This window comes from Manacus vitellinus, unplaced genomic scaffold, assembly GCF_001715985.3.
Source record: "Manacus vitellinus isolate BGI_N305 unplaced genomic scaffold, ASM171598v3 scaffold_35_pilon, whole genome shotgun sequence".
In the NCBI taxonomy this organism is placed as follows: domain Eukaryota; kingdom Metazoa; phylum Chordata; class Aves; order Passeriformes; family Pipridae; genus Manacus; species Manacus vitellinus.
This window is the reverse complement of record NW_021940498.1, coordinates 6,768,407-6,781,044: the sequence shown is the minus strand read 5'-3', so window position 1 is coordinate 6,781,044 and position 12,638 is coordinate 6,768,407. Positions and strand designations below refer to the sequence as shown.

The 12,638-nt window shown below is 37.2% G+C and overlaps 1 protein-coding gene across 1 annotated transcript in view; it reads right to left on the bottom strand.

Moving 5' to 3' along the window:
* Positions 1 to 12,638, bottom strand: part of CADM2 (cell adhesion molecule 2) — a 245,512-nt gene that overhangs the window by 162,247 nt on the left and 70,627 nt on the right. The gene's annotated exons all lie outside the window — the stretch shown is intronic.

Below are 12,638 nucleotides of genomic sequence, written 5' to 3'. Positions count from 1 at the left end.
ATTCCCAGCACTAGCAATTACCACTCCCATAACAGAATCAGAACAAAGGAACAAAATCTGATGGAAAAGAGCTGCATATTTTCCTGTACTGGCAGAGAACAAATTCCCTTCTGCTGCTGTTTTCACAATGCCTTTAAATAAATAACATCTGGCAGTGGGGCAGGACAGACAACTGGAGACAGGAGCATTTAAAAGTGTTGCTCCTAGACCTGCCAAGAGGTCAGCTGTACAGGGTCCTTCATGCCTCTTCTGGTTTTCTCACAAGATGTGACGATGATAAACATTTATTCTTCAAAAATTAAAAATGACCAAAAATGTTTTTTTTTTTATCAACTACATCAGCAGAACATACTGTGCATCTGTAGAGGGATTAAATAAAATTTTGCTAGGTAGTTGGAGAAAAAAGCCTTTAAAGATAGCATTTGGCATGGGTTAATCACCTCTTCCATTAAAAGAAGGAATACATACTGAGAACATCTTTCTGCCATCCGATTAAGCAATGAGCCAATACAATTGTAAATCTTCCAGAAATTCCCCATGGTTCAACTCAACAGAGGCAATTCTTTACTACTCAGACCCCATCTCTCATTTTCAGATAATCATTGCATTAATTGTGTACAAAAACTTTCTATCGTGCTGCTAAAAGAAATGGAATGTGACTGTTCCTTGATTCTCCTTGGCAACCTTTGACAGCTAAGAGATTGAATTATTCATATGTATTTTTAATATAATAACAATTTTAAAGCTCGCTCACTACTCAATTGTTCAAGCAGCATGCAAAACCCAAACTGTTTGATTATAGTATAAACAGTGCAACTGTTCCTTTTCTGCTGTTCTAGTGGTTGATACAACTCATATCTCTGCAACTGAGGTAAAAACGATTTAAGGGTACTATTTTATTCCCACAATCATACGCTACGAATTGATTTGCAAGTCACTGGAATTTTTTCTTCCTTGAATAAGGCAGATTTTAAGTCTTGTCTGCCCTTTTTTGTGTTAGTTACAGGCATTATAAGTACCAGTTCTGTTCAACAAATATAAGATACAGTTTCACGCCAGTTTGGTGTATTCCAGGCAGGTTTTCTCCTCAGTCCTAATAAGCAGCACAACCATGGTATCAAAAATAGAAAGGATGAGATTTGCACTGAGACTAATGATTATTTCTTTCAAGATGGGAAAAAATACGAATGACACGTGCTTTATTTATAGGCTGAAAAAAATGACTGAAAAAATTGAAGACTATCAGAAGGGAAAACATGTCCTGTATGAGGGAAAATAAACACACATGTGCTAAGACTGTACATTTCGATGCACATTTTATAAACCAAGCTTTTGTTCCCTGTCATCAACTGAACCACAACCAGATAACCTCCATGGGAAGAATGATCTAGTAAAATGGCATTCTATTTTTTGCTTCAAAGTGTTATTTTAGATAATGAGAAATTCTATTTAAGTTGGTTTGCTTCCATTTAACATACATCTGAGCTGTCAGTGTAGTTGCATGGCATTATTATTCTCTTAGGCTGCTGCTGGACAATACAGCTATGGATAGAAATAAAATAGTAGTAGTCAGTGACAGGCTACATTTAAAATGTTTGATCAGACTGATCAATGGGCCTTTGCTGCAGAAGCTGAGCTGAGGTTCAAGGAAGAAAAAGGTAATGGTTGGTCCAACAGTTTGTATATATTTCAGTCAACTCGAAGGCACTTGGGATGCAGCTCCAGACTTAATAAAGCTGCCACATACAAAAAATGCTTCTTTGCTTCTCAGACTTCCTAGTGGAAATTCACATCTGCCTTTTTCTTTCAAAAAATACTTATATTAACATCTATACACTAATCTTACATCTTGGTTTTATTTCAGAGTTCAGAAGCTTAATTTTTCTTACCAGTTTTGAAATTATTTTATATTATTTAGGCAGCATCTTGAAAACTTATTAATATTTGACAATGAATATGCAGATATCAATAATTACCCATCAGTTACTGTAGATTAACTGTTACAGGTGTGGAGTTTTAATTAATCTTTTTTTAACATCTGTTAACATGACTTGAACTCTCTGTGCTACTGGTTTGTTGGTTTGGGGTTTTTTTTTCTCCATCTACACAATTGCCTTTTGGTTTCTGTGTTTCCTCAAGCTCCTTTTACCTGGAGTACATTCCTCTGAAAGTAATCTCATTCAGGTTGATACAGTTCTCATTTCTGTTCAATTTAAAGTTATTTTCTTTGGCTCACAGCAGAACATCACACAGTCTCTCACTGAGTTATTGAGGATTTTCACCCCATATCAGCAGCTCATCAGCAATTACTTCTCTGCACACAGATCCTTAAAGATCCAGGACATGATGATTTGTTACAATTTCTGTGCTGAAACAATCATGTTCCTTAAACAAGTTTCTACCAGAAACGGAGTGGAAAGATGAGCACTTCTAATAATGGTAGATCCTTTCCTTCAACCTCAGAAATTGAAAATACTATTATTTTTTAGGCACATCTAGGGACTACAAAAGCATACACTTACTGCCTCTATTTTAAATCTTCGGATATATTAAAATCCTCAGCTTGCCTGACCTTAATACTGAGGTCGTCCTATAAGCTACTCCATCTGGCTTTTGGATTGGCTTCCTGATATCTGATGTTAGATCTGGTACAATTTTTCTTTAATTTTCTTTCTCACCTTCATTGGAAATTTCAATATAGTATTCTGTTTTTGGCAATATAGCAGGATTTGGCAATATATTCACATAAGGTGTGAATGTGATATGCAGGATGCATCAAAAAATTTCAGTTATATTTAGTACTCGTCTTTCACAAATTTGTTTCAGTGGATATATTATATGTTTTACCAATTTTTTTACAAGCAGCTCTTCGTCCTAAACAAAATAAGGATTCCTCATATAATTCCTTAATATCACATAGTGCCAGTACACACGATCTTATTTTTAGGGTGACCATTCAAAAGTAAAATGTCATGCTTCTTTACTACAGTCTTTAAACATAAGCAGTCCAGTCATTTACACTGAGCCTTCCTGGGGCATACAGAATGGCTGAAAGTAAGCCTTTAGCAGTATATTCTCTTTTTTTTTAGGCTGAAGAAAAGCAAATTCATGCTACCAGTGAAAAAAGACCCCAGCTGTCTTCACTCTTGCTAAGTGTGAGAACAGAAGTGAAGGAAAGCATGCTGCAGAGACATTCACACTCACTGCCACTAACCCAGAGAAAATTTATCTCCCCTAGCCAGCAGACTCTTAAGCCCTGCTAATGCAACGTTACAAGGACATAACATCTTGGGTCACAGGTAGCTTTGGGAATTCTCTACCATATTTGCCTGAGCAATGTGGAAAATTTTCCGCTATCTGGCAAGCCTCCATCTTCTCAGAGAAGCTGTAATTTCAGAAGGAACAGGGCTGAGTCCACAGGTACAACTATGTTATCAAACCACGTTCTGGGGTAGGTTTGGAATCAATCCAGTTGTCTCAGGCCTAGTTAATGCAGAGTGGGAATTCTGTATCATGCTGATAGAAGATGCTTTTCCTATTCCATTACTGTTTTCCTACCTAGCAGTCACTGTCCTCAAGTCGTATCCTTTGGAGTTCTTTTCCATCCACTTGGGTAATTCTCTAAAAATATGTTGTTGAATCACTCTCCTGAACTACATTTCTCCTTGACCTGCTGTGTTTTTATTCCTCCAGCATTTACTGACTGACAGTTAATCTCCACATTAACCCTTCTAAAAGCAGCTGGGATGGCAGTGACTGTACCACCTGCTGTTAGTCCAGGGCTGCTGTGATTTTATTGCATTCAATTCCAGTTTCCGTTTCAAAGTCAGCTTTTGAGTGACTGTTCCCAGTATCACTACCCAGTGTGTTGCAGAACCTTAAATTTTAAATGTGGGAGTTACATCCCTGTGTATAAGCTGTGCTAAAAAGGGCCGTTCTTTTCAGCTGACCCAATTTGCTTGGAGAAACCTCGTGGAATCTGGACAGACAAATCTGCAACATCTTAGCTAGTTTAAGTGTTAGCTCAGATGGCTCTTTATGGCACTGTGCCATGCAGATATTGTCATGTTTTCAGGGGTTTCTGGTTTGCCCTTGTAAGAAGTTTGTCCTCCAGATGCAAAGTCATGACTATACTTGTGGTGTGGGTTTTTTCTTATTTCTGTATCCAATACATCACACATCTCTGTCCAGGGAATAACTGAAAGTTCTTTGACTGTCTTTCCCTTTTAATCATAAATATTTTTATGCTTTTATCTAGTGATATGCCATTTCTAAATATTTGCACTTCAACCTTTTCCACTGCTGCTGTTTTCCTTTGAGAAGCACAATTTTCACCCGACCTGCAAATATCAGTTATCCTTTGCAAAATCTGCTCTTTCTTTTCTCCAAAGTTAAGTTTTCTTGGATTTAACAATCACTTAGAGGACAAAACACTCAGGTTCAGGCCCATCTGGTAATTCTCTTATTCCTGTGACTGCATTGTACTGAATACACAGTGATACAACAATCAGCACTCTTATTTATCACTTAGTTTCTTCAAAAAAATGACCTTCACTTTCTGTAAGGAGCAATGCTGATTAAAAACAAATGTCTTTTCCTGCCCCCTTCACGTTTGTGTACATGATGGACAATGTAGAGCTCTATTGCTCCTGGATCTACTGCTTATGGCCATGAGTATATTCTCCCACTTGCCCTTCTCTGCCCTCAAATTTTTCCTCACTATCATTTGGTCTAAGAGCTGCCTGAAAAATACACCAACAGGTTCACAATTTAATGTAATAGGTCCATTTTCTTCAGAAATCCCAGGAAGTTTTGCTCATCCACGTAAACATGGAAGAGAGGGCAGGTATACGAAATTTCTCTTTGCACCTCTTTTGAACTTCACCCCCACGCCCCCACCCCCCTCCCTCAAAAAAAAAAATAAGGGAATCTCACTCTTCACACTTAAAAGATTCTTTGCCATTTAACACAAAACCAGCCAGCAGCCTGAGTATCGTGAAACTTCATTACAGAGAAATCTTAGCAGTGTCATCACAACTACTGCTTCACTTCATCATATTCCAATTTATCAGCTTCATTCTCCATTTAGCTTGAGTGCTGGTAAACTTAATTTTGCACATACCCACACTTCAGCACAGTATAATGCAAACTCCTACGCTTTCCAACCATCTCTACAATACGGCCATTTACTCCCTTAATACTGCTAAGAAATTAAAAAAAAAATGCTGTAAGTGGGAGTAGTTCTACTAATTTATTGCAGTGAAATAATATTCTAATGCATTGTAATACATTTTTTAAATGTAATTTTCATATTCATACAGACAATAACTGTCAAGATATTTTAACAGACTCCTGCTCTCTTTTATCACGTTACCTTTTTCAAGATTCATGGACGCAAGCATTCTGGGGTTCAAAAGTGGCAACCTGTTTTTGAAACCGTGGGCTTTAAGGACAAAGTGAGACGTTTCTTGATCTCAAAAGATCTAAGGCAGCTTCCTTTTTCCCTCTGAGCACTAAGGAACTAAATGACCCAAAGTCATTTGAGGTTGTTTCCTATCCGTCACCTGGAGGTAAGGTGTGCCGGGTTTGGTGGGGATACTTCCTGGCAGCCCACGTGGTGCTGTGGTTTGGGTTTGTGACCAAAACTGTGTGGGAAACACATCAGTGCACTGGTTATTGCCAAGCAGTGTCAAGGCCTTCTCTGTTTCTCACTCTGCACCACAGTGAGAAGGCTGGGGGTGACCAAGAGGTTGGGAGGGGACACAGCCAGGACTGCTACCCCAAACTGACCAAGGGGTGTTATTCCATACCATATAGCAGGAAAACTTGGGAGTTGTTTTCCCCAAACAGGGATTGCTTGGAGACTACCTGGGCACTGGTTTGCTGGTGGGAGGGGGTGAGTGATTGCCTTCCCATCAGCTGGTTTTTTATTTCCATTTCCTTCACTTATCAAACTATCTTAACCTTGATCCATAACTTTTTCTCAGGGCAGTGAGTGAGCATAAGAACAAACGTAAGAACCCATTAGTAAGAAACAAAATTGCAACTGAAAGACTTAACCCGGGTTATCTGTCATACTATGTCATACATACATGTCATACTATACATACATGTATACATATACTATACATACATGTCATACATACATACATGTCATACTATGGGCCTCAAGGAAAGATAAGAGCTGGCCAGAGAGATACTGTGAGTTGTGCAGCATAAATGTGAAATCAACAGATCAGACCGACATAAAAAATTAGACTTAACTCCATACCTAGGGAGGGCTGTTCTAAAAGACCTTTACGGAAAGCCCATTGTGAAAACCAGATTTCTTTCTCATACAATCTTTTCTTTAAGTGTCAGAAACCTCTCAAATATTATAAGGCATTTACAAATTATCGCTCTTCAGCTCAGGGAGAAAAAAAAAGAAGATTAAAATAAAATCCTGTGCCTCTGTATAACTTCCCCAAAACTTTTCCAGATGTAAATTAGTACTTCAATACTTGTCTGTATAGTTTTCTTGTGTTTTTCCCACTGCTTTTGTTGCTACTTCATAGGTTCACTGCAAGGTATTATCTCATTGAAAGGGTTTATTAAACTCTGAGTAACAGTGAATCTTTAATTTATATGTGTACCTTAGGATGAGGTTAAGTTTGGTCATCATCTACTGTCTGATACCATCTCCACTCAATTATGTAATAGGAAACAGAGCATGTGAAGGTGGAGACGTAAGTCCATCCATCATTGCTATTTCATTTCACATTACTGAAATGTTAATGCTCTCAGTCCTCCCAACATTACAGCCTGTCTGCCTCCCTGTCTGCATAACTAATCTAAAGCATGTATGTTCTACTTTCCTTTCTATTGCAAAAAGGAAACATCAGTTTGCTTGCTTTTCTGGCTCACATTTTGTACAAACCTATTCCTTTTGTCTACATGTATACACTGCATCTTAAATTTAACTGTTTAATAAGAATCACTAAATCCTACAAGAGGTACATTCATAATTTCCCTCCAATCAGAAATAATCTCAAATTATTTCTGTAACTCACAAGTGCCTCTGCTTGTTTATGTAGATTAGAATCTGAGGCTGAATCGCCACAGATTGGTGCAAATTTGGCTTGTACTTAAATTCAATATCCGGAGTTGGCTTTCACAAAACAAGTTAAAGGGTAAATACAACTAACTAGGAAGGACCTCTATAACTGTAACAACAGAGACACATGTGACACTGTAACTAAAATCCCATACCTTGTGCACTGTGAATTTCAGTCTCACTCTAATTATTTTTATATTCAGAAAAAAAAAAAAAGGTTAAGAGTTGTTTTCATGGAGCTGATAGTACAGCTGGGTATCCCCATGGTCACAATGATTTGATTAGAGACATGTCCTCTCTCTAAACTTACACACAAGTTCTAAGACAGTAGTGCCACCCCCAAGAGGAAGCAAATGCTAAACCTTATGGGCAGCTACTCTACCCAAACACATTTCCACAGGATCACCTGAGGCAACAGGCCTACCAGGGAAGCTCTCAGGAGCTTTGCAAGCTCAGTGCCCTCTCATAACCCTTGCCTAGTGCACCAGTATCTCTGAAAGCTTTCAAGATGATAGGGAGTTACATAAATGCCAAGTGCTCTTACATGTACAAAAATCAAAGGTCATCTAAAGAAACATATTCTGCTGCTGAGGGATGAATGATCCTGAGGCTGGAATATGCTTGCTAATTTTTTACTAGGACATGAAAGTGCTACCACTTGAAAGTGCAGGGGACCTGTACCCATCCATGATTAGCATCAGGCACGTGTCTCATCGAAATCCAGTGCGGCAGTTTGCGGCAAACTTATCATGATCAACGTCAACACACACTTGTTTTACTGTCAACAGACCAGCAAACTTCCCTGTTAAGGTGAAGAGCAGGTATTTTACACTTGCACTTGCCTGACTGAGCAAAACTGTCAGGTAGTGCATGCGCCAGGTACAACTTTCTCTCCCTTTTTATGGTCTGATTACACATTCTTGTATTGACGAGACTGAACACCTCTGATATCAACAGCCATTGTTCAGTTGTACATGCCTCCTCTATAACTCAATATCCTGCTCCATATTTATCTATATTCCCTACTGAATGGGAATATGAGAAGACTGCTGCTATAGCAAGCTGCATAAAGGTTTCTTTTTTTCAGCCTTCCCTTTATCAACTGTCTCTGTGTTTCCATGCTGTGCCCTTTTTCCTATAGACCTGCATTCATATTTATGTCTCTCTGTGTTTATTGCCCACTCAAAATCCACTCCACCAGTGACACTGGTGAAGACAGACTAAAATAACCTATGCTAATTTAAAATAATATCCTCCAGTTCTACACGGTTACACATTGTGCTTCTTCCAAAGGCAGTGATGCAATTATAGGTACTAGGGTGCACAAAGTGATATGGAGGTTTCCATGGCAATTATTCAATTTAATTGGAAATTGTGTTGGGAAAGACTCATTTCAAGTGCAGCCTGCAATTTGAATTTGTTTCCAAAGAATCTGAACTTGCTTAGGCTGGGTTAGTGAATTCCTAATTTTCAGGAAGACACAGTCTTTAAAATTCTATCAGGGGGTGCAAAACCAAGGTAAGGTTGTTAAGCTTGTTAACATTTAAGACCATGTATCCACTTACGCAATACAGTGTTTTTTACTGTAAGGTAAATATTTTAGGTTTCAAATTAAAGAGGAAGAGTTAGAAATCAAATTGATGCACAATGTCCTTGAAGCTACAAGGCAGAAGAACCAGAAAAAACACAAGTACCAAAAAGGACAACGGGCAGACACCATGCTGAAGGAGACAAATCATCAATGAGATCAAGTCCACAAGATCAAACTTTTGTATTTTCATATATTTTAGCTACTCTGTGTTATTGTTCTAACAATAATGAAGACGAAGGTAATTCCAGCCTTAATATGTTTTAGAGAGACAAAGAATGAACTGGAGGGAAGCAACTGGTTTATCTTGGTTAGATACTAAAACAAAGCTATGACTTAATTTCCTGTAGGAAAATGAGATTTCTTTCCTCTCCCAATTTCCATCACCACAACGAGTAAAACATATTTTAGGCCTCAATTTATAAAAAACCCAAAATAATCTACTTAAAGTGATGAAAACCCAGAAACAATCTCTGAACTGTGGTTTCATATTCACTAAATTTATAGCATTGCCATTTCTGAAACAAAACTCTATTAAATTTCTATTTGGCTATGTACCAGAAATGTCTCAAGTTAAAAATAGTTCCTTGTCTCCTTCATAAATATTGAATAAAAATTAAATTGATGTGAGGGTAGGGGTAGAAGTGTTCTTTCCCAGCCACAAAATCCTCCTCAGTGGGAAAAACCTGTTCCTAAAAACAGGTGGCCATGGCAGTATGTGACCAGAAGCAGCAGAATAATTTTAACAATGTAGCTTTGGTATTAGTGTGTTTGTCTCATTGCATTTCTGTACTTATTCAGAATGCCTAAAACAGAAAAAGGAAGAAAGACTCCTAACTTCCATGTCAATGATTGCATCACAGTTGAGAAGAAAGCAAAGTGACATGAATGTGCTTTTCATAATATATATGTAATCCATTCTTAATTAACTGGACTCTAATAATTAACCTTTTGTGGAAAGGCATGGGGATGGGAAGCAGAAATTCCAGGTTACCAAGAGACTCTTTTCTCGGCCCATGGTGAGTTCTGTTTTGGTCAGAAAATTTCTCTGCAAGACATTTGCTTGAAAAAGAAGCATGAACCTGAAAGGGGTCCCACCAAGGACAATCTAGCAGTGGAGGGCTTTTCACTACCTGGACAATTTGCTCTGTTTTTGGACCTGTTCTGTCATATGGTGGTGGTCCTGGGCTAATGGTTGGACTTGATGATCCTAAAGCTCTTTTCTAACCTTAACAATTCCATGATTCTATAGGCTGACAGCTCTCACCTCCCTCATCTTTTGCTGTACATTCCACCCTCCTTTGATATTTACATGTCTTCCTTCGTTTCACTACTTGACCCTCTCATAATTATTAAAATATATAGCAACCAAGGGAAAGGTTTCTTGAATTTTTTTTTATGCTTCTGGACATGAAAGAAATATACTCTCATTCCTATGTATGTCATTTGTATAAATAGGAAATAACTTATTGAAGTTAAAAGTAAGCAAATTTCATTTACTTCTGAATGTGGCAACACCCACAGTTACTCATCTCTGATGGATATAAAGGCTACTGGTGATGCTCCTTGTCTAAGCTTCTGTTTCCCACACGGAAGGTAACTCTATACCTATCCAAGCTTTCATTCATTTTCAGGGTTGGAGAAACATAGTATTAAACACCAATGTTCATGGTGTTGAAGGGATAAGTAAGACCTGAAGGTTGGTTTTGGCTAACAATAAGAGACAGGTTCGAAAAGGCTCTGGCTGAGGCACTGCTCTCAATAAATTAAATGCAATAACTGGATCCAGTAGAAAGCTACTTTTTTAATAGCAAAATTATATGCCTGGCTGTGGGAAGAGGGACATGAGGAGAGGGACAAAAAAACCCAACTTTACAGTTTCACTTGCCATCATTTCCTGAGAAAACCACCAAGATATAAGAGCCATAAATCTCTCTTTTCATTTTGGTTCAAGAATGCAAGCATACAAAGAACATAAAGGAAATCTCTTTCTTACTTATAAGAATGCACAGAAAAAAAACTGTCAGTGAAAGTTGTACTTCATTTTCAGAAATGGCAGAATGATTTCCATGCAGGAATTGGATGTTCTGCTCACTCCCCTCAGCAGACTCAAGACTGGAAATGTCACACAGAGTGGAAACCTTCACCAGCAGGAGACAGGCTAAATATCTCTGATTGAAGGACCTGTAGTTTTTCTTGACCACAGGAAGACATTTTCCCATCTAACAGATGCAGAGTAATTCCTCCATAAAATGAATTATCTACTATTCCTTGAAGTCTTGGGAAAAGCTGAAAGTTCAATAAAGAGTGTGGTCCTTAAAATTTACACACTTCAGCTCCTCACATTTCCTGTGGGGAATATAAATTGCTTCTAAGTACTTACTATTCTGCATGCCATTCAAATTCTGTTGCTTCAATTCATTATATTAAAAAGTAATACAAACTTCAATTATTCGTTGTAAAATTACAAATTTAGCTAAGGTACACAGAAAATTCAATTCACACCAAAATGGCTACAATGTTCGAATTAATGTATTTGCAGTCCTCCCACGTCCTTCTCAGCATCCTTTAAAATGTCACTTATTTTTTATAAAGTTATAGATTTTCTGAGTATTGATGTGCTCTATCAACAGACAAGTTCTCTCTGCTCTTAGTTCTGTAGATATTACTCACCATCCCAAATCACTAACAATTACAGCTGAAATAAAGGAGTCCATACGAGCAGAGGTTACAGCACTAGACTTACAGCTCAAAAGTTTGCACCTTATAAACCTCTCATCTTCAATCCTACATTCAAAAGGCACTTATGATTTCAAAGAAATTGCAAATCAAATGATTACACGCTACAGGAAATTAGATAAAAGAGAAAGGAACCACTTCAACACCATCAAGAGATTCTATTCAGCTATTATATTAATAGCAAAAAAACATATTTTGATTGCAGCTTCTGCAGGTATAAAATGACAGGGTTTAGATTCTCCTTTATTGAAGTGCACAGATCCACAAAGTGTTTTCAGTCCTACAAGGTGTTTTAGTCTTGTAATCATTCAGCAAAGCATTTGGTCTGCAGTTCTTTATTTTTAAGCAGAGTAATAAGTGCACTTGTTAAAATATGTTCTGGAGTATGTAGCACCTTTCAGAATAAATTCAAGCACCAGAATTAAGTATGAAAAGAAAAAAGGTTGAACTTCTGTACCATGGAAATCAACACCAAAGCTCGTACATTTTTAAAGCCAAGTGATGAATTTACTACCCCTAACTCCAGTTTTAATTTCTTTACAGAATCTCGTGTAACCTTTATGTTAACATTCTATTATGTAAAATCCAATGCTTTTTCAGTTCAAATTAAGATAAACATCTCAAAAATAAAAAACACTGCAGATATAATGACCATCTTTTTGTAAGGAATGGATGTTTTCCTGTCTTGTTTTACGCTCTAATTTAACTAAAATAAAAAAAAAAAAAAATCAGTGCATGGAAAAATTGGGAATATCAGGGCACAAAACCCAATTGTTTTTATTAGCTGTTAAGAACACCTACCCCAGCAACTGTGCATTGCACTAACATCCACACTGCAGTACACTTGAAGCTAACAGTGGGATTATATTTTATATATATATATATAATATATATATAAAATATATACAATATAGACATATATGCATATACACTAATAAAAACAAGTCACAAAATTTATGGGCTACTACTTCTCTTGCCAACTCTTGCCACTCATAAATGCTTTTCCAAGATATTTTGCAACAATATTTTCCAAACTACCTTACAATCAGACTTTCAAATCCTATTCTTTTCCTTTAATAATTTAAATATAATTTTATATGCAAGAGAGTACTCCAGTGAACGCCTCTCCAAAAGAATTAAATTATAAATGAAAAAATACATTCCTAGTAAATATTTTCATATTAGAATATTAAAGAGAAGTGGTTTTAAACAATTTTT